A 21,681-nucleotide genomic window follows, 5' to 3' on the forward strand; every position below is an offset into this window, starting at 1 on the left:
TCGTATGCAAATTGCACCTCATTTAAGCGGCCATTAAATGCGCATTGCGCGCCCAAAACAAATACCACTTACTCGTAAGATTCCCTAGAAATACGAAAACCTGTAAAAACGTCTTATTTCGTGTTTTAAAACGAACGAAGAAAAAAAATCCCAATACTACTTACTTAGTCGTAAATAGAATAGAAAACATTGTTTACGTAAGCATGAGAAATGAAATGAAACTCCGTCATCGATCCGGCCTTTTAATTTATTCGTTGGCATAGGTATCAATACGTACTATACGATGAGCTTGGCTGGGAGGTAGGTATGTCTATGTACTAGACACTTAGTAGATAAGCTTCTAACATATGTACTTTTGACATTTTGAAATTACTTGGCAAAGAATTTGAGTAGGTAAGTATACTTATTTATAAAAGTAAAGAGTCTCACATCGCCTTACTGACACTCCATACAAATTACAATTACAATACATGCAATTGCATAAAAATATACGAGGGAATTAGGAACTACTAGGTAGGTAGGTATAGCTGCAAGTAGCGCCTCAGTAGCGGCCAGCGGGTATAGCCTATAATGATGCGGTGCCACTCAAGTACGAGTAAAACAGCAATAATCCGAGCCTTCGAGGCCGGCATGGCATTGTTTCGTTGCTTCAACATTATTTTATCAAGTTATTATCGAATAATAAATTTACACGACGCGGTTCTATTTTGGTAATATTATATGCTGTACATGTATTTAAGCCATGTTCCTGTGTAGTACGCGCCTAATTCAACGCATCATTTACAAAGCATATCCGCAAAGAAAAAAAAAAGGAAAAAAACGGGGAGGCATGAGAATGACTAAAAATATCCGCATTCGTTATCGTCGAATCTAGTATTTTTTTGGCCAAGTTTTTCCCATAATTTTCGCGGAATTAGACGTATACGTACACGAAATATCGTATTAATTACTTTTTTTTTTCGCGTGTAGTTTAATCTAACCGAGCGGCGCAATGCTCGAAAAATCGGCGGTTTGTTTAACAAGTAAACCGGTTAACGCCATCGCCATTTTTTAAACTCGGATGTGCAATACCTAGCTGGGGAAAAATAGATATGTAGCTAGCTAACTCGTATTTATATGAAGGTAGTAGGTACCTTACTAGCCAGTGATAACTAATAATGTCCATATGTATGTATGCGTGATATCAAGTATCTATCAAGTAGATGATTGTAACGGTTGTGATTATAATAATAATAGGCAATAGGTGTGTAGTACGATATGAAGGTAGGTATGCGCTATGTAAATATTTGCAACATTGAAAAAAAAAAAAATACCAATTGGACAATTTGATTCTACATGACCAGGGCCGGGGGACACGAGATTAATATTTGCATACCTAGCTAGAGAAACGACGACGACGGCGCAATATGTAATAAAATTAGCGAATGATATCACTGCTGCGAGTAATAGACTGAGTATAACGTTAATAGCAAATAACGTTAGTAATCATCGTCACCAAAAAAAAAAAAACTGATCCGAATCTGAACCAGATGTTCCACGCATTGGAACATGTTTACCAAAAGTGATCTGTCTGGAGGGGGGGGGGAGGGTTTCGCCCAAAAAGCCACTGATTTTGATCGAATTCTTACCAGCGTATGAGGACTTGAAGAGTACTAGCTTCCAAGAAAAATTCTAGTCCCTCAAATGGAAAATTAAAAGTCCTGCGACTTTGAAGCTTCAAATTTTCCAAAAAAAGTTAGGTACATACCTCTACCTATTCAAGACTCGCATACATTAATAAAGAAATCAAATGGCCATTTATTAAGTATGCCAATATCCATATTCTTTATCAAATTTTAACCACGATCACATTCAGAGATCCGCGATTTTGACATGCATACTTTTGAGATGCTCAATTTTTTTCAAAAATGTCTCAAAATTCCAAAACGAACGATTTTGAAAAATCACTTGAAAAAACGTGATTTTTGAAATTTTTGTGAAATATACCTACGTTAAACAATATCTCGAACATGTGACAAATATGAAAAATATAATTTTTCAAACGAACTCTCCAAATTTGAGGCAACCAGCAAGGCGCAAACTGGTTTATCTATAAAAATTTCCGTTATAATGAGCCTAAGCACGACGAATTTTGTTAATTTGTAACTTCTGGGAACTTGATCAGAAAAAGCTCATTCTTGATTCAAAAAATAAATCAAGTCAAGTCTGGAATCCAAGTATATGAGCTCGATTGTGATTTGCGAATTTTTTTTTTTTATTTCAGTCAAAATTTTATTACAAGCACCAGGAAAGTGAAGAAATGGAAAAAAGCGAAAGAAACCTTCGAAATAGCTTTAAAGTAGATCCAGTAGGATAGCTTTGAAAAAAGCAGCGTTCATTATTCGCAAATTAAGAATGCCTTTCATCTCTCCAGAGGTTACCTGCGTCACTTATAGCGGGTACGGCAATTAACCCATTTTTCCCCTTATTTTTTTGGTCCTTCATCGGATGTTGGACGAATGCCTATGACTCACCGCCACCGCCACCTCGCACAGCCGTATGCGGCTTTTCACTGTTAGCTGTTCGCTTTTCGCTGTTGATTAATTAACCACGATAGATTTCATCGCAAACCTGCGTGTATCTCGTATAGTTTGCCAGTATATAGGTGCGGTTCGTTTGGTTTTACTCGTCTAATTCGAATACCACGTAAAATGCCATCTCCTTTAACCACATAGTGCCTCGTACTAGTTACTACTCTGTACATACATTGTGCAACATATTTGCACATAGTCCACATTGTAGTATTGCATCTAGATGGGCGAAAATGAGGTGCCATCACAGCTCGTAGCCCGAAAAATTTGCAGTAGGTACCATGAGCGTTTCTGTTTGTGCTTTTGAAATACATAATACTCGTACTTAGGTATATTGTGATGATTTGACATAGGTATACTTTTCAAAGAACACCAAATTGCTTTAAAAACGTATAAATGAATCATTATAAAATCACCGCAATATCAACAAAAAAATATAATGAAACATAAAAATTTGACAAAAGTTTAGCAGATATACTAGGTAGGATTGCAAAAAAAAAGAACAGTTAAAAATGTTGAAATCTCTTCTAAACGCCAGTATATAACTATTGAAAACAATATAAATCACCAGATACTGATGAAATTCCAGTAAAATTTGGCAAAAGCTGCATGAAAAATTGTTGAAAATTGAAATGAACAAAAACAAGAAAGACTTTAAAATTAGGTAGGTACCTATACCTATGTACTAAAAATCACCGAAAATCAAACTCGATGTAAGCTGTGGAACAGTTATATTATCCAGTATACACCAGCTCACTTAGACCCATCTTAACTTATGGATGTAAAACATGGCTAAGTAGTAAGTAGGTACCAGAGCTGAAAATGGTTACACTACCTGCTAACCAGTATCTGGTTAAAATATGTACCAGTGAACCCGCTAGTAGCTGGTATCAAGTTGATTCAGATAAAGATACCCTATTGACAAAATTATGCATAAAAACCGACATGTTGATGTGTATTGCATGAATTTGGACTTTTTTCAAAAATAAACATGCGATTCAGCCTGCGAATAGCATGTGTAAAAGTAATGTTAAAGCATGTAAAATAAAAGAAAAATTGAAAAAATCTTCTGCCCTGGGCGAGAATCAAACCTGGGACCAGCAGTTTCTATTTTTCCACATTACCTAACCCACTCGGCCACTTCACCGCTTGCGAAGAGTGGAGTTATTTCCATATAAATGTTTGTGCATTGTGAACTTATTAAATTTTTAAATTTTTCTCCAAAGTCCAAAAAGTGCAAACATTCATGGGGAAATAACTCCACTCTTTGCAAGCAGCGAAGTGGCTGAGTTAGGTTAAGTAACGTAGAAGAATAGAAACTTTGGGTCCTGGGTTTGATCCCTGCCCAGGGCAAAAATTTTTTAATTTTTATTTCATTTTAAGTACATGCTTTAACATTACTTTTACGCATGCTATTTGCAGGCTGAATCACATGTTTATTTTTGAAAAAAGTCCAAATTCACGCATGCTGGTGCTATGCATAAAAGCATGCGTTATTAGCATGCTATCGCACAAATTTTGTCAATAGGGTGGTAGTAGCGTGTAGCGAGCACAACCCAATTGCATTTGCACTTTGCCTGTGCACACACCCCAAAACTTGATAATATGTGAGTGGGAGGAGTTACATTGACATTTGACAGTGATTGTTAGCAATGATGACATAATGCCAGTACACCTGCTACGCATACAACATGCTACCAGCTACAATGTGAACCAGTATAAAATTTTATCAACTTGATACCAGCTACTAGCAAGCAGTGGGAATTTCAAAACAAAATATGTAATGCAAATTATTACCAAGAGCCCCTGGTTTGTATGCAACCTCCAGCTTCCAAAACAACTCGAATTAACCTCAATGAAAGAACATATCCAGCTATTAAGCATGAAAGACGCTCGGTGGTGTAGTGGGTTGAGCCACAGCTTTCTGAACAAGAGGTCGTGGGTTCAAATCCCGCTAGAGACGCAGGCGTTAAGGTGTAATGTATACATTGTAGTGCATTTAACATCTATTACACGTTAAGCTCCGAGCACCAGAACAGCAGAGGCGACAGAAATGCATGCAATCTGTTGCCAGTATCAAAAAGCTGTAACTGGTTGAGCAACTATAGGTAGCGGTGATTACGGAACTCAGGGTTGTAAAAACCCGGCTAGTGATGTATGAGCTACTTTGTAGATAGCGTAGAAAGCAACGAGAAACTACTACGTTAAAGCTCAAAACAACGTCGATTCACCAGAATAATCGCATTGGCAATAGGCATTCGCCACACCCTGTTAGGGTACCACAAAAATGCGATTTCCAATGTCCTGTAAAGGACAAGGAACCACGACGACGAAGCATGAAATGCCTTGATCAACTGCGAGAAATTTAAGAAATAACTCATCTAACAATACCTACTCCAAATCAGTGTCTAAGGCCAAAATTAGCTCAAGACATGATTGATATGATTCAAGTACCTATGTAATATTGTTTGTTTGCGAGTTATAGCGACATTTTTATGCTGGTCTGCAAAAACAATCAATACTTACATAAATCTATCTAATCTAATTCAAAAAATGTCTAAAATCATAAATTTTTGGCAAAATAGTCAAAAACTGGGCATTTTTGACACAATCGTCAAATGTGTCCATTTTTGTAAAAATTGTCCATTTGTGGTTAAGTAAGGTAAAAAAGGGCCAATTTTTACCAAAATTGTTAAACAGTCCTGTACTTGCCGAGATTGACCAAAAAACACTGTTTTTTGCCAAAACTGTCAAAAAATTCTCGTGTTTTGAAAAATTGTCAAGAGACAATTTTAGGTAAGTTGACGAACTGTTGAAATATTTTTTTATCAAAATTTTTAGGAAGTAGTTTTTTGACGGAATAGTCAAATGGTCATAATTTTTGCAGAAAATTGCTAAGAAAATTGTATTTTTTTCGCCAAAATGTCCAAAAGGCAGTAATTTTTTCCTCCCCTTGCCTAAAAAGTCTCTTTTTTGTTATTTCAAAATTTGCCAAACAATTAAGGTCCTGTTTTTTTTTTACAAAATTGTTCTAAAATATTTTCTTGTCAAATTTCATTTTTTCCCCTGAAATCCTTTCATTTTTTTCACTTTTTATGCCTCAAATTTGAAATTATTTTACAACTTTTTTTTCAACGTAAGCCTCTTTTCTTTTCACTTCAATATAAGTACCGACTTCCTGACAATGAGCTTATTGACAATCGCGCGCTTTCAAATTCAACTATTCCAACTTCAAAGACGACAAAAAACTTTTCACGGCGAACTCCTTCATTCGCGAGCTTATACCAAACAATAGAAAAATATACCCGAGTTGATAGGTATGCGTATGATACCCATAATACGCGAGTATCTCGACAGATTCGGCGAAGGTAGGTAAGGTATATCTAGTAGGTATTAAAAGTAGGGGCCTCTAAATGTAAAAAGGTTATTCAAAAAGTTGCAACTTGACTTTTTGAAAAAAAAAAAAAAAAAAAACATACAGCTCGACTACGTTGTATTTGTAAGTAATTATTGTAGGACGTATATGCCACCATGCAGGCTTCCACGAATCCACTAGAGGTTTATTCCTAATTAGTAAATATATACTTTGTACATGCATTACAACTTAACTACTCGAGTACTTGCATACTAACGAGTATAACTTTAAACAATACTGGAGCGCAGCAGTGCAAAGCAGATCGACCAGATAGGTATTAGGTACCTACTACATGGCAGAATATTATTTTTGAGATACAGTACCTACCTAAGTTCTTGCTTATTTTAATACGAGTAGAATATTACTATTGCACTCACACTTTACTCAGGACGGTCATTCTTAAGAGTTTCTGCGTACATTTTTTTCGGGGCGGGGGGAGGGAAGGGCGTTGATTGAAGATTTGCCAAGTGGTAACGCGAAAGAAATACCAATTTTCCCAAATGAAATGACAAATTTTTAAGATGAAATACAAATAAAAAATGAAATAACAACTTAGCCAATTGGTATACCTAATACTCGCATTCAGTTGGGTTCATTTAAAAAAATTTTATTTTCACTTTTGAATTAATGGATGTTTCAAATGGGATGCTTTCAAAAATGTGTATTATAGATAAGGAAATATGAAATTCCAGGAGTAGGTACCTACTTATTTAATTCGCCACTTTACAGTTCATATAGGAAATAGGTCCAATGAAAGCTTTTTCAACGCTCAATGTGCAATGAATTACTATGGTGCTCACTGGTCAGTCATAACTCGAAGTAGACACGATTACGAGCTGTTGCCACCCCACCCTCACCCCCCACCCCTACACCCGTGAAGCTCTATGGATCTAAATTGCGAGTCAATTTTTTATTTCGTCGTCAGCAGTCGCGTCGTTGATGGTTTTATTAATCTGAATTATTACTCGTAAGTACACATGTAATTCACTGAGATGTGCGGTACCTACTACATATGTATATCCACTCGGCGTCGTCGTGGTAGGTAATTACTATGACAGCTTTTACAAACGAAATGCACGTACTTACTCGGTGTAACGATTAATTTTCACCTGTATAAATATGTAGGTGTAGGTATGTACTTGCTAGTAAATTTCTTGTTAAATTATGACGTACACGAGTTATAGGTAGGTACGCGTTTATGACAGTTTACTTAGATGTGCGATACATGTTTAGTAAGTACCTACGAGTATAACTTAAGGACCTACTACCCGTACGATGAAAAATTCTTCCCAATATACACGTTCTTATGAATTTGTACAGTGTGTGTAAAAGCACATACCTACCTAATCTACCTAGTACCTAGTTCTCCATCTGTGTCTGTGTCTGTGGGTAATCGGTACCTACTTACTTTGTGAGCAAAGGCGCAAAGATCTGTACCTACTGGTAAGTATTTGTTCGACATGGATGGAGGGGCAGACGGTGTCATTTCATTGAAAATGACGAACGTCCGTAATAGTCCGGCATATGACAATATGAGTAATTGCACCTTCCCCCCCCCCGCCGATCCTCCGGGACAACTTTTTTTCTTATAGGGGACATCCTAAGGAACATTTTAAAGCAAACTTGCCCAAAGAAAAATTTGGCCTTGCATACAAAATGGCGGCCATTTTGATTGACAGGTCAGCCGAAATCGCAGATTTTGCGTTTCAACATAGGACTTGCACGAAACCTTTCAAACCTTACAAAGGTAGATCGAAAGATCATGCAAAAATTTATCACCAGTCAAAATTTCAAGTGCTAAAGTGCGTTTTTCGATTTTTGGTGAATTTTTAAAAATCCAATTTCGGCCAAAAATGAGGGAAAAAAATCAAAATTTTACCAAATTGACCAAGAACGCTGAAATTCGGGATATACTCTATTCTCGACATGCCAAATCGATTGGAAACGGTTTCAACCCGTTTTGAGCAGTTCTGGAGCCTCCAGCAGATTTTTGAAACTCGAAATTCCCACAAAATTCCATCAAATTGGAGTTGTAAAGCTGAAATTTATTCTAAAAACTAATTTTAATACGCTATGAAGTACTGCAGGTGAATTTAAAAGCCGTTTTGGAGCCTCCAGCGACTTTTTGAAAATTCATGAAGCCTCCAGCGGATTTTTGAAATTTTAAATTTTCACAAAATTTCATTAAATGGAGATGGAAAGCTGAAATTTACTCTACACTCCAATTTTAACACCCTCTGAAGACGACTTCAGGTGGGTTCAAGTCATTTTAGAGCCTCCAGCGACAGTTTTGAAAATTACTGGAGCCTCCAGTAGATTTTTGAAACTTGAAATTTCCCCAAAATTTCATCAAACTGAGATGGAGAATCGAAACTCATTTTGCAAACTAATTTTAACACTCTCTGAAGACGACTTCAGGTGGGTTCCAGTCATTTTAGAACCTCCAGCGATATTTTTGAAAATTACTGGAGCCACCAGCAGATTTAATTTTTACAAAATATCATCAAATGGAGATGGAGAGTCGAAATTCATTGTGCAAACTAATTTCAATACGCTACGAAGTTGACTGCTGGTGAATTTCAAGTCGTTTTGGAGCCTCCAGCCACTTTTCGAAAGGTTGTATGGCGTTTTTTTGGAAAATTGAAATTTCCTAAAAGTAGCTGGAAGCTTCAAAACCATCTGAAACCACAATGTAGTCTGCGAAGTAAATTTCAGCTTGCCAACTCCATTTGATAAATTAATGTTGGGGAAATTTCAAGTTTCAAAAATCTACTGGAGGCTCCAGTAATTTTCAAAAAAGTCGCTGGAGGCTCTAAAATGACTTGAACACACCTGAAGTCGTCTTCAGAGGGTGTTAAAATTAGTTTGCACAATGAATTTCGACTCTCCATCTCCATTTGATGAAATTTTGTAAACATTTAAAGTTTCAAAAATCTGCTGGAGGCTCCAGTAATTTTCAAAAGTGTCGCTGGAGGCTCTAAAAGCTTTACAACTTTAATTTAATGGAATTTTGTGGATATTTCGAGTTTCAAAAATCTGCTGAAGGCTCCAGAACTGCTCAAAACGGGTTAAAACCGTTTCCAATCGATTTGGCATGTCGAAAATAGGGTATATCCTAAATTTCAGCTTTCTTGGTCAATTTGGTAAAATTTTGATTTTATCCCTCATTTTTGGCATAAATTCGATTTTCAAAAATTCACCAAAAATCGAAAAACGCTCTTTAGCACTTGAAATTTTGACTGGTGATAAATTTTTGCATGATCTTTCGATCTACCTTTGTAAAGTTTGAAAAATTTCGTGCAAATCCTATGTTGAAACGCAAAATCTGCGATTTCGGCTGACCTGTCAATCAAAATGGTCGCCATTTTGTATGCAAGGCCAACTTTTTTTTGGGCAATTTTGCTTTAAAATGTTCCTTAGAATGTCCCTTTTAAGAAAAAAGGTATCCCGGAGGATCGGCGGGGGGGGGCAATTACTCCTATTGTCATATGCCGGACTATAATGTAGTACCTACACGTATTGCTTGAAAAATTCAAGTTCCAAGAATCATACCTAGACCTACGTAATTTCAAAAATTTTCATTCGTATATCGAATTCGTACGTCATACGTGAATGAAAAATGTGCTTCCACCCTTAGCAGACAGTAAAGAAACATTATTGTAGCACCATTTCCAACTTGGCATACTTACCTATCGATGATCAGTTGTCAGTTGCCAGTTGCCACCTGTGAACAGCTCTATCGATTACGTCAATCGCTAGATAAATTTCCATCTTGCTGCATTGCATTCGCATCAATATTCGTACGTACGTACAATCAATGTTGAAAATTTACCACAGTCTCGATATCCTTGAATAAAGCGAAAAAATCTCTCAGTTGGCTCATAAAAAAAAGTATCTATTGCCTGAATAATGCGATATAAAATTATTCGACGAATATTTTACGATATATATAAATGTGGTATTCGTACAAGTATGAAAAATTTATCGGTAAGCGCTTTAACGCCGGATCATCTTTATATAGTGATATCATAAGTTCATAAACAAAAATTCGCATTCACAAATTCTTGAAACTAGTTTCACGTTCACGTTCACGTTCACGTTCACGGTAAAGGTGTTCGGTGCCGTCTGTGAGGTCTGACGCCGCTTAACGGAAGAGATCGCGAAAGCGAAACACGGAAAGCGCTAGGGAAAAAAGCGGTATAATACCGCTTTATATTCATCAAGGTCGAAGACTCGAAGAGTAGGTACTTACCTAATATGTTAATTTTTTATTCCAGTAAGTCACATAATGTAGGTAACTAATAACACACTCAATCGTACTTACGACTACCTATTTCTATGGTCTATGGTCTATGGTCTATGGCATTATGACTACATGGAGGTAACTCATACTCGAAGTAGGTAGTAGAACTAGGTACCTACTCGTATGTAGATGTACCTCCACCAACGCCACCAACACCACCACCACCGCGGCTGCCATCTCTGCCAATTCAGTACTTCTGCGGTATATATGCGAGTATAGTATACGAGTAAATGAACGTTGCGTCGTGTCCTACATCGTCTACACATACTCGTAATTAATAAATCTACGTACGCGTTAGTTAATAAATTTAAGTAATTATACGTTATTGTCTGTACCTAATCGTAATTTCGAATATTTTACCAAAAAGAAGCTCGTATCTTGTTTGGTTTCAAGTTTTGAACATTTGAAGTTTTGAACTTACGAATAGAACGATGAGATGGCGATGTAAATGAAAACATCACTTTCTCTCCTTTGATTCTCATCATTTCTTAAAGAATTTTTGGAATTCTGCCCAAATTTATAGGAATCAAAAATACATATAAAGTTATTACTTACAGAAATATTAATTCATTTTTCATCTTTTCTTTCGAGTTTGACAATGTAAGTATGTAATACCTGCATGTCAACCAATTAAGAAAACAGGTTCGGCAGCCACTTTGACAGAAAATGTACAAGAAAAAAAATTGTCGCACGTCTCGAAGTTATTGCTTCCTATTTATTGGGTAAATATAACTTCCGGCCCTCGATCTATTTTCGGCCTTATTCTGGAGGTTCTCGTGAAAATTAGACTTTCGTTTTCATTTTGAGTGAATTTCGAAAACAAAATATGTATGTAGGTAGTCTCGAATAATGTGTGTAAATTTTTGAGTTGCCATTACCGAAATTAAATTTTAAATGTAACGAGGTGCTTTTTATTTTGATGTTGGACGAAAAATTTTCCAGATGAGGTTTTTTTTTGGTTTTAACTTATTCGCTTCATGTGCACGTTGCTCGAGTATATTGGATTTGATGTCGCTTTTTGTACATTTAGGCATGTATTTAGACGGTGTTCGACAGTATTATATAGATCTACCTACGTATGATATTGTTGACTGTACAGTGCACGCCTGTACGGCGGTGATGCTATATCGAATAAGGTTTATTGAAATGTTTCGCATGGTTTACTGTAGGTACTTTTATTATTTAGTACGACAAATGCGCGCTCAATTAAAGTTAATTAAAAATATCTCGAAGCGACTGTGCTACGTGCTGCTTACTCGCATCGTAATTGTAATCATAATTCTGTGCACCGACATCGACGTGTGTGAGCACTGAGCACAAGCCCGAACCGCAGCCATCACCAGTAACTATTCATCATAGTATTCCACCTCATAAAAAAAATAAAAAGCGGCTACCACACGAAAAATGCAGAAAAAATTATTATCAACAGTGGGGAAAAACGCTGAAAACGAGGGATTGATTTTTTGCATCCTCTTTTAGAATTTAGATCTCGCTCCCTGGAAGGTATTTCAACAAAATAAGTTGTGGTTGTATTTCAGTTTTTCCAAGCTACGGAAAGAGTAGTCCCAAAAAGTCCAAAAATTCCAAAAATTTGATTTTTTGGGCACATCTTGATCCATGGGTCCAAATCTATTCAAATTTTGGGTTCGAGGTTAAAATACAGCTTGGAAAAACATATTTTTCAATTTTCTACGTTGATTTTAGGACCTCCATCTTCAAATTTGGGACTCTTGAAATCAAAATTGGGCCTCATTTATATTTTTAGGAGCAGTACTTTTCTGAATCTTTCGATTTAAAAAAAATTAGCCTGCGCTGTTATAGGTATGTTTATTTCAATTGCAAATTTTCAAACTGATTTTTTTACATCATTAAAAGTGGCAACGCGAATTTTGGTGTGTAAAAGATACCCTTTGGAAATATGTCAGGAAATAGCCATTACAAACCACACGACTATTTATTAATTATTAAACATAAGCAATTGTCAGGTTAAATAAAACGCCATCAAAAGAATATGCAAATTATCTAAATTGATATTGTAAATCAATCAAGCAATCAATTGAGGTTGTCAGGTCCGGAGTTCTGGCTTGGCTGGAACTTGAATGGATGATAAGCGATCTGTAATAAAAATAATCGCTTTTGAGTACACACATGTAACAACTCATAGATCATGGAAGGCTCGTAAATAACTTGTAGATAACTCGTAAATATCTCAATCTCAATCAATTCTGAAAGTCCTCCGTCTCAGGCTGTGCAGTCTCAGCCATGGCCAACTGTGGGGATGCTTTGGACCCGAGTACCAATTCTACCCCTGGTTCACCAATCAGTGTCAGTATAACAGAATGATCTTCAATGGCCAACTAGCAGCGCCGTTCAGCAACCCCCTAGGAACCAACACAGATTTATCGGAGAGGCCACATCGTCGCCTGTATGGCTCGTCACTCATACTGCATAGTGGTACCTCTTTGAGTACCCTGCAGGGTCCTGACTCACTGACAAGACGTACAATTTGTGTATCAAAAGGTGACCACTGTACTAATCACAATCACTGTCCCAATTAAAATCATATCTAGTTACATTGCATGCGCAATGCACCATGATATCATTCAAACAACTCAAGCAAAACATATTCTAACAAGTATTCATGTATCAGTGTACTCAGTAAGATAACTTACGTATTCGCGTAATACTTGGTATCGTATTTGTAATAGTCAATACAGCGTCAATGGAGCAGGTATCTCTTAGGTGACCACGGAAAATAGCAGCAACAAGCACAGGGCGGTGATGCTTGAAATTCGTAATTGGCCTTATCAGTCATAATGAAAATTTTGACAAAACGGTGTAAACTGCGTTATGAGGAACTGCTATGCTTGAAAAAATGAAAAAAATTTGCTGACCAAAAAAAAAATAACGACCGATAAGGCCAATTACGACCAATTACGATTTTCAAGCATCACCGCCCAGGCACTTTACTTCAACAAATTCTTACAACAACTGAGATCACTGTGCTCAGCCAAACTCTTTGCTGGTATATTTGTACTCAAATAAGTGAATAAGTGAGAGTACCCTTGCCTCCGTCACCCATGGTCGCTAAGATAACCCCTCATAATAAATGCAACTCAATGCAGCTGCCAATAGTGCGTATTTGTGCATCATAAAAATCTATATGCGTATCTGTGTACCGTAAAAATATGTAGCAAACACACAGCCACAAATTGCTGTACAAGCCGACACCCCAGGAGGTATTGGAAATGCCAAACACACCAAGAGGACAAAAATAGCGTGAGAAACGCACAAAATATACTTACTCGCCACAAAAATGACTTCTTACACGTTTATGGGTGCTAAAGTTCATTTTGACAGTTTGTGGCACTTTTTTGAGAAACTGGAATTCTTGAAAAATTGCTACCTGGAGACTCCATGGGACATACGATATCCAAGCTGATATCCATCAGAATCCGATTCAGAGACCAAGTCATCATATCGCACCTCGGGAGTAATAAGGTTACATCTCAAAAAAGTGAAATTTTACAGGAGAATGATTTTCTTTTTTTTAAAAACTTGATTCATTATTTTTATCAACTTATAATTAATTGTGAGGAATGAACAGTACCTCATTTTAAAGATCTGGTATCCTACCTTCATTTAGCATAAGAACACTTTGAAAAATAAAATCTTAAAGAGGAAATATTTCAATGTTTGGAAAACATTTTGAGTTATAACCTTTCATTAAAATTGATCTGGAGGCGAAAGGAAGCGTCCATAACAAAGTTGCAGAGAATTAAATTTCCAATCAACATAATGTCGTTAGTTTTTTTCTAGAGTGCTTAGTTTTTGAGTTTTTCTCAAAAAACTAAAATTTCATGATATGTGCAAATTCATTTTTCTGAAAAGTGATCAATTTAAAAAAATTTTTCCATTTGGTACAAACCAATAAAAAATGCACTCCTTGTGACTATTTCTAACTGACAAACATTCAAAACAATCAAAACTGTTTGTTAACACTTTGTATGTATGAAATTCGCTTAAAAATGGTGGAGTTTTTTGAGATGTACCATTATAACTCCAAACCACTTGCAATGTTGTTGGGATTTGGAGTTAGGCCATTTGCGAGTGTGATTTTTGGTTGAGGTGGGTCATACAAACCCCAAAATTGCAAAAACGTCAAAATCAATTTTTTTTGAGATGTAACTTTATTACTCCCGGGGTGCGATATGTAAGTACTCACTGTACAGAGCCTTTGATCTGGCGGTATACTCACAGTTGTTATCCTGATAGGACATCGTTTTAGTTATTTTGTGGGTCCAAAAACATTTTCTGCTGGTTGTGCTCTGTTTACTGTTTAGTCCAATCATTATCATTATAACTTATAAATATTATTTTTATTTAATTTTAGATGTTTTTAACTTGTTCTTTTTTCCAATACAGAGGGCACTAATTTTATTTTTACCACTCGTCTGACTCGCGAGTTTATAAATACTCGTAGGAGCCTGTGACAAGTGAAAAGTATGCGTATAATTACGAACGAATTAATTTTTATTTCTTCGCACGAGGAATAAACGAGCTATGCGACGTTACTCGAATGTGTTCTATACTAGTAGAAGATGAACTATCATTCTCCTATATAGTTCGTGGTGTGGCAATAAAAATGACTCGCAGCTTTTTCAGAGGATGTACTTACTGGTGCTACTCGTACCATATGAAATTAAAAATTTTAAATAAGCGCTGCACGATCATACGAAATGAGTTTTCTTTATCACGAATACGATGCAATGCAGATGCGAGGTGATTCCATCAACTGGTACCTACCTATTTTTATTTTTCCACGCCTTTTTCATATTAATTCTCAATCACTATTTACTAATAATAAACAAACACCTAAATACCTACTTACATATAATTAGGTAGGTACACGTCAAAAAAAAAAAAAAAAAAAAATAGGGGAGAGGTTGCTCCTCGATCGTGCCGATGCATTTTTTGTGAGATTTGTTTCGGTTTCATGATAGACATTGGGCAAAGAAAAACTACATCTAGAAATACTATGTTGAAATCCGGGGTTTATAAAAGGAGTCAATTCTGGCGTTGGCGCTAACATTTTATACCGTTTACGATAATATGGTGGTAATGATGAAGGCGACCAAATAAAAATGCCAAGGGTGTAAGTAAGTTTAAGTATGCATAGTACAACTGTTCTTTGCTCGCTTTTGTACCATTACGTGTGGCCTTACAGCTTGTTAACATTAAAGCATTTTCCTTTTGTAGTCGTATTCGCTATTGTATAGCATAGAGAAGAGAGTGAATTTTCCTGTTTAGGTATAGATATTAGTATTACTGAAATAGGTAGAGATAGAGAATACCTTCGCTATATTTCTACACGGACATTTGAATTAAAAACATATTTATATTGTATTAGTATATCTTCGTTTCTCGGTTTGGCATTTTGGTTAGACGAGCACGGTATTATTATAATTCGCGAAATATTAGGTAGGTAAACGAAAGGTAGATAGTAATTCGCCACTAAAAATTCGACTTGGGACGTGGAATTTTCGAAATGTCGTTTCCAAGCACAAATTATCTAGCTGTAGGTACTTTAGTACTTACCTACCTATTTTTAAGAGCAATTAGGTAAGTATACCTACGTCTTGAAATGCTCAATGCTCGCACATATTGAAAAAATTAAGATACAAATTCGCTGGCCAATTAATTTAGTAACATGGTCTTAAATGTTCTTCAATAGAAGCTACTTTCTTAAATATTTAATTTACCCTCGTTCTAAGCTTGTATTTCATATTAACTTACTTATATAGGTACTTTTATACCTATCTACGATCGACGATTCAGTCGTTTAAAAGAAGAAAAAGAAACGACTATGGTAAAAAATGAATTCATAATGCATATTACTCGATATTTGAGCGACATTATACCTATACGAGTCTACGCTGATACTCGTAAATATTGATGACGAGTTAAGTACACACTATATACTTTTACCTACCCTGGTATTCGACTACTTTTTGTCGGCTTTGTTTTCGCTATGAAGCGTGTAATTTATTTTAAGTAATTATCAATTATATAGGCCAATAGGTTCTTTATCGATTATTATTTATCAAAAATAAGTTGAAACTGCGCGTTATGCGGCATATTCAAGTATCACCAGTTTGACGAGTTTTCATACAGTCGAAAAAAAAAACACCGATCGAGGTTGTTAAATTAATTTTAAAAGGTCGATGCCTTCTCTTTTTCCGAGAAAAATTATCGACTGTTTATTTTCGAATCGAAATATGAAGAAAAAAAAATTCCATCGACAGAAAAATCTCGACTTTCAATTTAAGTTTATATAGAATGTTGTCAAATCAAGATTACATGTAAGTAGTTCTAGCGCCACGTGTGTGAAAATTTCTTATAATTCGAATGTATCTCTATACTGGTCGAATGTGTACCTATATTATATTAGTGTGTAATACGATCCATACAATGTCTCTATACCTATATTACCTAACCTGTCTATCTACCTATAGGTATACTCTACGTATACTACGAGTATCTCACTTTCGGCAACGCGTTTCGTTGTGGCAAAAATTTAATTAATTTTTCGGTTTTATAATCGAATATATTTTTTAGCTCGGTCGTTTTTTCCAATATGATCCCCCTGGTATATGCTTCTTCCGAAAACGACCGCGAGGCGCGTAAAAAAAAATTAATTAAAATTTTCTCGAAATCGAAATTTCTCCGCTGAAACGATCCTTTTTTTTCACTAGATGGTGAGCTTAAATTAGCGTAAGGTGGTGTCGTTTAATCAACCTTATTTTACTCGGCAAAAAAACACCTCCGTTCCGTCGAATTTTGTTCGTCGCGTAAACCAATATTTTTCTCGCGTTTGTACATATTTTCGAAAATATGGAAGTATAAATAGGTACTAAAAAATGAACCTTATTTTTAAAACGCCTACTCCGACGTGTCACCTACGCTACGCCTTAGAACTGAATTTTTAATTTTAGGCGGCCCGAGTTGGTTTTCTAATTTGTAGAAAATTTTTGAAAATGGACAAAATGGAAATTTTTGAAAATTTTCCAAAAATCGAAAAATCAAAGTTCGATTTCGAGGTGTTCAACGTGTCAGTGAGCCAAATTTTAGCTCAATCGGAGTTCATGGATTGTGAAGGTTTCCTCTATCAGGTGATATTCATTGTAGGTAGGTATTCGCAGAATATGCGTCATAAATCCCATTTCATTCAAGAATCACTCTTCTACCGTAGGTACTCTTTATCAATTGATAATGTCTGGTTAGTTTGCGGATAAGGAAAGATAAAAGTACCCGTGGAAATAATTCTCAAATAATTAGGAACATAGTGTGAAAATCGTACGTCTAGTTATTGTTTATACAGAGTGGGCCAAAAGTCAGTACCCCGATTCTCACGTTTTAGTTTTTCTTTAAAAAATCAAAAACCAAGCATCCTAGAAAAAAACTAACGACATCATGTCGATTCGAAATTTAATTCTCTACAACTTTGTCGTCATGAATTTCATTTTGGACGCTTCCTTTCGCCTCCAGATCGATTTTTGTGACTTGATGATTTTTAAGAAGAAATTTTCAAAAGTTCATTTCAAAGAGTTTTAGTTTTTCTTTAAAAAATCAAAAACTAAGCATCCTAGAAAAAAAGTAACGACATTACGTCGATTGGAAATTTAATTCTCTACAATTTTCTTCCATGTAATTTATTCGTAGGATGGTTCTTTTCATCTCCAGATCAATTTTAATGAAACTTTGCTTGCAAATTTTTCGAAAATTTTAGTTTTTTGTAAAAAAAATCAAAAACTAAGCATCCTAGAAAAAAACTAACGACATTATGTCGATTGGAAATTTGATTGTCTACAACTTTGATACTTTTTCTACCATTTTTTACCATTGTTATAATTTGAAAAAAATTTTAGATGAAGATTTTGAATTTTTGGCAAATTGCCAAATGGAAATAAGAAAGTAAAAACATTGAATTTTTCAAAAGTTCATTTCAAAATATCCAATTGCTAGAATGTCATTAGTTTTTTCTAGGATGCTTAGTTTTTGATTTTTTTCTACAAAAACCTAAAATTTTCGAAAAATTTGCAAGCAAAGTTTCATTAAAATTGATCTGGAGATGAAAAGAAGCATCCTATGAAAAAATTACATGGAGGAAAATTGTAGATAATTAAATTTCCAATCGACATAATGTCGTTAGTTTTTTTCTTAGATGCTTAGTTTTTGATTTTTTTACAAAAAACTAAAGTTTTCAAAAAATTGCCAACTGAGCTTCATAAAAATTGATCTGGAGGCGAAAGGAAGCGTCCAAAAAAAATTTCACGAAAACAAAATGGTAGAGAATTAAATTTCCAATCGACATAATGTCGTTACTTTTTTTCTAGGATGCTTAGTTTTTGATTTTTTAAAGAAAAACTAAAACTCTTTGAAATGAACTTTTGAAAATTTCTTCATAAAAATCATCAAGTCACAAAAATCGATCTGGAGGCGAAAGGAAGCGTCCAAAATGAAATTCATGACGACAAAGTTGTAGAGAATTAAATTTCGAATCGACATGATGTCGTTAGTTTTTTTCTAGGATGCTTAGTTTTTGATTTTTTAAAGAAAAACTAAAACGTGAAAATCGGGGTACTGACTTTTGGCCCACTCTGTATATGTACGTATGTGTATTAATGTAGTACCTACATTGATTAGGATTAGGTACTTGAAATGATTACCTACTAAGTATCAAGGTTAGGTCATTAGTTCATCGGCCTAACATTGGTATCGTTCAGCCGATGTTGATAGGGAATTAAAGGTTATCACGTAAAATAGGTACTGATTTTTCAGAAAAATATGTTTCTCACTTCCCAGTATATAAGTTGAAAACCATGAATGCTTGAGTTATGTTAAAACCTATCTACACTATTATACACTTGTGTAAATATAGGTAGGTACCTAAGATGTGCGTATGCATGTACGAGTACGAGTATCTAATGTTGAATATTGTTGATGTATCGCAGCGTTCTGTAGACGGAAATTTGTTGTTCAATATTGCGTGAAATGGTGCGGAAATTTGTATTAAATGTTAAGATGGAAATTTTGTCTGTCTCATAAGTTCGTGTTCGTATACATATTACGTTATATGTGTACTACGTAGACGTACTACATACGTAAAGTACGAGTACGTTGATACGAGAAAGCATGATCGCTGTTCATCGACTTGGAAATTCGACACGTATAAAATTGCATATTACTCGTATAGGTTATAGGTATGTGTACCTATTTGTGTATACGACGAAGAAACGCGACTGGGTCGACCGGAATTTTTGTCGAAATGAAGGGGAAAACATTGTTATTTGTACATTGTGACAAGGCACACGTGTATAAAGGTGGAGAAAAAAGTGATGGTACATATTTTTGTAGACTTGCTCGTGTGAAACCTTTCCTGGAGTATCCAAATAAGTATACATTACTCAAGTTGATAAATCGAATGATTAGGATGCAATTAAGTACTTGTCGTTCGTACATAAGGAAAAATTCTTTGGACGATGCTCGAGTTGAAAGGAGAAAAAAAATGAGAAAATTCAGTCGTTCAGTTATCGATATTGTCCATTTTTTCAACCAAAAAATTCCTGTTGTCCACATGAAAAATTGAGAGCTTCACGTGGAGAGTTAGGTTGAATTTTTCAAAATTGTTCAAAAATTGCATAAACGCCATGAAAATAATCGGATGGCTGCGTGATGCTCAATTATGAAGATGAAAATTTTGAGCATTTTGCGGTCGCTTTGTTTTCTAATTAGTCTACCCAATTTGTATTCAATTTTGGAAAATTTTGGAAATTTAATCCTGTAGGGCTCTATAAATTTCCCATTTAGGTAGCTGTTTTTTTTGTTTTTTGTTTTAAAAGCTGTGTCCTGGGAACGAAGGTTTATTTCTCCAGAACGACCACTTTCAGGCGGGGGGGGGGGGTGGAAGTGATGCCAATCCTTTGTGCTTCGTTTGTGTTCTTTTGTGCACTTCCTCTTTTTTTATGTGCTCCCCCGCTCCTCAATTTAAAAAAAAAAACATTTTGGTCGACTTGGGGAAATGAAAATCAATGATCATTCTGTATTTAGACGTCGAGCTATACACATCTCTTAAGTAATACCTACTGTTTGAAAATTATTTTGCATAGCAATCTATACCTATGGCGTACCCTGATGGCTCATCCGAGCCATTCGTTTTCCTGGTAATGAAAATTGAGGGCAAAAAACCAAGCCCGATCGGCCGATCGCATTGTTCAAATTCTTTAGCTGCATTGACCCTTCTATAACAATCAAGAAACTCCGCAACAAATCTTATTTAATCAAATCTCCAGTACGTTAAGAAGCAGCAATTCGAAGAAAAACCTTATGTGGTGATGCAAAAATTGTAATAGCTAAACATGAACATTTCAATAAATCAAAAGGCATAATTTACAGTACCAACCTTCAAGATCTCAATACGGAGGAACTCTCTGAATTCCACAAAGATAACATCATATCTATCAGACGGATCTAAAAAAAAAATCAATGGCAAATCAACATCCACCAACATTTATGAACTTGAATTCAATTTGTCCAGGCTGCCAACCAAAGTAAAACTAGGATATTTGAATATTCCAGTTCGTTTGTCAATCCCAAATCCATTACAATATTATTGCTGTTTCAAATTTGGTCACGTAGCTAAATTTTGCAAATCGAATATACATCTTTGTGGCAACTGTGGAGAACCAAAACACGAGTCTAAATGTGAAAAACCTTCTCGATGCATCAACTGTACTGAAAATCATCCCAGCAGGTCTAAATTATGCAGATTCTATGAAAGATCAAAACGAGATTCTTCGAATTAAAACATAAAAATCCTGCAGCTAAAATTATTGCATTGGGGGGGGGGGGATAAAAGTGGTGTCAATCATTTATGCTTCGTTTGTGCTCTTTTGTGCAATTATTTTTTTATGCTCCCCCCTCCCCTCAGTTTTTAAAAAATTGTTGTGGTCAGCCTATAGTGAAATTAAAGTCAACCACTTTGCATTTTGGGGGGGGGGGGAGGTGAAAATGGTGTCAATCGTTTGTGCTTTCCCCCACTTTCACCCCCCCCCTCCAATGCGAAGTGGCCGATTTTCATTTCCCCAGGTCAACAAAAATGTTTTTTTAAAAATTGAGGGTTGGGGGGAGCACATAAAAAAAGAGCAAGTGCACAAAATAACACAAACGGAGCACAAACGATTGACACCACTTTCTTCCCCCTACCTGAAAGTGGTCGTTCTCGGGAAATAAACCTTGAGAATAACGAGTGATTTGATGAATTTTTTGTCCAAAATTCATGTGTAGCTAGGATTCTTAAAAACAGGGACGTCCTAAATTTGTAGATTTTAGAA

The 21,681-nt window shown here is 35.6% G+C and overlaps 1 protein-coding gene across 5 annotated transcripts in view; it reads left to right on the plus strand.

Annotated features, from left to right (window-relative positions):
• The window catches only part of LOC135839796 (octopamine receptor beta-1R-like), a 342,285-nt gene that overhangs the window by 62,517 nt on the left and 258,087 nt on the right, over positions 1-21,681 (plus strand). The gene's annotated exons all lie outside the window — the stretch shown is intronic.

The sequence above is a fragment of the Planococcus citri genome, chromosome 3, assembly GCF_950023065.1.
Source record: "Planococcus citri chromosome 3, ihPlaCitr1.1, whole genome shotgun sequence".
In the NCBI taxonomy this organism is placed as follows: Eukaryota; Metazoa; Arthropoda; class Insecta; order Hemiptera; family Pseudococcidae; genus Planococcus; species Planococcus citri.